Source organism: Rhinolophus sinicus, chromosome 8 (genome assembly GCF_057876585.1).
Source record: "Rhinolophus sinicus isolate RSI-liver-muscle chromosome 8, RSI-T2T, whole genome shotgun sequence".
Lineage (NCBI taxonomy): Eukaryota > Metazoa > Chordata > Mammalia > Chiroptera > Rhinolophidae > Rhinolophus > Rhinolophus sinicus.
Genome location: NC_142508.1, coordinates 46,971,013 through 46,974,297, shown reverse-complemented (window position 1 = coordinate 46,974,297; position 3,285 = coordinate 46,971,013). Strand labels below are relative to the sequence as shown.

At 47.6% G+C, this 3,285-nt stretch overlaps 1 pseudogene; it reads left to right on the top strand.

The window, feature by feature from the left end:
• Positions 1 to 295: 295 nt before the first annotated feature.
• LOC109433977 (free fatty acid receptor 2-like) lies at positions 296 to 3,042 on the top strand (annotated as a pseudogene).
• Positions 3,043 to 3,285: the final 243 nt, after the last annotated feature.

Here is a 3,285-nt window from a genome sequence, read left to right as displayed (position 1 = left end):
AGCTTCCTTGTAATGAGCTCAACTATTGACCTTCCCCTTCCTCTTTTTGACCATGTACTCTTCCAGGTGTGAAAAAGTCTGTTGCTCGTGGGAGAGGAAAAGGTGGCCCAGATGGACAAGGTTCCATCTGCTTCTGAGACCTGACATATTTGAAAAGCCATCTGTCTTCCTCTAGGAAAGGGCAAGGCACCCAGCTTTGCTTGCTCTCAGGGCAGAGGCTATTGGGATCATGACCCTACAAAGAGATGAGATAGAAGAAATGCATGTAGATAAACTTATGAAGAGGGAGCACGATATGGGGTTTACTATCCAAGAGGAGGGGGAAGAAGTCATAGACACAGGAAAAGGGCCAGGACAAGGCAGTGCAGAGATGGTGCAGGTGAGAGCAAGAGGAAAACAACAGGCAAGCTCAGTCCCAACTAGGCAGATACCTTCCTGTTCACCTGGTCCTCTGAGACCCTCCAGTTCATAAATGAGCTGCACAGATGGGTACCACTAATCGGTTACCAGTAACAGGGTAAGGACTTAAAGCTTTATTTTGAACATCTACATTAATGATAAGTTAGAAGAGATTAAATGTGACTCTTTTTTTTAAATTTATTTTTTAAATTTATTGGGGTGACAATTGTTAGTAAAATTACATAGATTTCAGGTGTACAATTCTGTATTACATCATCTATAAATCCCATTGTGTGTTCACCACCCAGAGTCAAAAATCTCATGTACATATGCTTTCTTCAGGGGGAGAAGGGTTGATAAAGACTATTTGGATCTTTAAGCAAATATAATCAGTTGGAAGAGCCTATAATCAGGTGGAACTAGGATTTGGGGAAGTTCTCATGCTCTACATAATCGCAAGAACCCTACAGGAAGAACTCCATATTTATAACAAAGCTCTATGGTTCTAACTTCCTTTTCCGTTCTATATACCCCTCCATCTTGGCACACAGGCCTGAGCGTGCATATGGCTTGCCATGTCTGCATACACTGGGTTGCAACCCTTTCTTTTTCCCGAATAAATCCTGTTTGGTGAATTTGCAGACAGCACACCGGGAATTGTGGGAGTTCTGGTGAAATCACTGGTTGTTTGTGGTGCAGAGGAAAACAAGCTGAGGCAGAGAGGAGGTAGAGTGATTGTCCCAGAGTCACATGACTGATCTGAGGCATGGCGAGGAATGGAATCCTGGTTACCTGGCCCAGGTCAGGACCCTTCCATTACCCCACCCAAACCTACAGGTTTTCTTTGGATGGTTCAGCGTGGAATCAAGAAACTGGGCCTCTGGGACTCACTTTGGGCTTAACCTGCTTTTCCCTCGGGCTTACTCAAATTCCCATTTTTATAGGTGGAGCTGAGAAAATTGTGTCCAAGCCCAATGACTTAAAGAGAGCAAAGAAAAAGAACACATGCGAAGATAAGGAGAGAGAGAAAAGCCCCAACTCGGCTGAGTAGAATTTGGAGAAACTCAAGAGACAGTCTCAGGCTTCCTCCCTCTTTATGATGAAGCTGACTGTATCCTTCTCCAGTCTATATAGCCATTCAGATATTCGTTGAGCACCTACTAAGTGTCAGGCACAGTTCTAGGTGCTGGGGACACAGTGATGAACAAGACAGATGATGTCACTGCCCTCACAAAGTGCCCTTTCTAGTGGGGACTTGGAGACCTCAGCACTTCTCTGTGGGAGCTGCTGAGACACCAAAATTCTTAGGAGACTATATTTTCTTCTCTCTCTCTCTCTCTCTCTCTCTCTCTCTCTCTCTCTCTCTCTCTCTCTCTCTCTCTCTCTCTCATAGGGTGGAAATGGAAAGGAGGAAGGTGCTAAAGAAATAATTTGGTTGGGAAGCAAGGAGGTTTTTCTGCATGACACGCCGGAAGCAGAACAGTACTGGGTTTGAAGGTTAGCAATAATCGCTCACTGAAGCAAGGAGAGGAGATGCAATGAAGCTAAGAATGCACTCACCCTGGTTTAGGGCTGGGAAACCCATGGTCAGAGAGGATACTGACCCCATCCTTTCTTTATTCGGGGCCACAAGTCCCAAAGCCTGGGATTTCTCTTCATCTACATATCTTTTTTCATTGGTCTCCCTGCCAACCTCCAGGCCCTTCGTGCTTTCATGGGGCGGGTCCGCCAGCCCCACCCTGCACCCGTCCACATCCTTCTGCTCAGCCTGACGCTGGCAGACCTCCTCCTGCTGCTGCTGCTGCCCTTCAAGATCGCGGAGGCTGCGTCTGACTTCCGCTGGTATCTCCCTGAGATCGTCTGTGCCCTCACGGGCTTCGGCGTCTACAGCAGCATCTACTGCAGCACCTGGCTCCTGGCGGGCATCAGCATCGAGCGCTACCTGGGAGTGGCCTTCCCCGTGCAGTACAAGCTGTCCTGCCGGCCTTTGTATGGAGTGATTGCTGCTCTGGTCACCTGGATCATGTCCTTTGGTCACTATCACATTGTGATCATTGTCCAATACTGACCAATCAACAATGAGTGACGCCAAAGGCCACCGTGTCTGCTATGAGAATTCCACCCAAGAACAGCTGGACCTGGTGCTTCCTGTGCAGCTGGAGCTGTGCCTCGTCCTCTTTATCCCCACAGTAGTCACCTACTACTGGCACTTTGTGCATATCATGCTCTCCTGGTCCCAAGTGGGGACCTACAAACACTGGTGAACGGTGGGGCTGGCCACTGTGACCCTCTTCAATTTCCTGGTTAGTTTTGGGCCCTGCAATATGTCCCATGTGGTGGGTTCTTCCAGAGAAGTCAAAGCTGGAGGGTGTGCGCCGTGTTGCTTTGGGCTCTCAGTGTTTGCACTGACCTTTTGATTTTTCTATTTTTCCTCCTCAGCTATCCACAAAACCTGTGATAAAAGGCTGCAGAGGCTGCAGAGCTCAGGTGCCTCACTGTCAGGGTGCTGGAGGAGAAGAGTTGGAGAGACGGCTGCAGAGAAAGGAATGGTAGCTTGGTTAGGTATGGCCCATGTCATCTTCACAGGAGACGAAAATTTGCCAACTTGGTGTCACTTCTTTTGCGGAGGAGGGCTCAAAAAGGGAAACAATGAAATAGAACTGGGGTGAGGGCTCCTATGTCTAGTTTAAGAAACAGGGAAGAGCAGTGAGCATCTCAAATCCAACTCATCCATTTGGGAGAATGTTTCCAGTTTTCCCCCTGTAGTTTATGACGTTGCCTTATTTGTGGTGGGTACTGCTTCATGGTAAACCCTAAGCCCTGTTATCCTGGAATATCAGACTCTTGGAATTCTTTATCATTTCCGCTCAGTATCTATTAAATAGT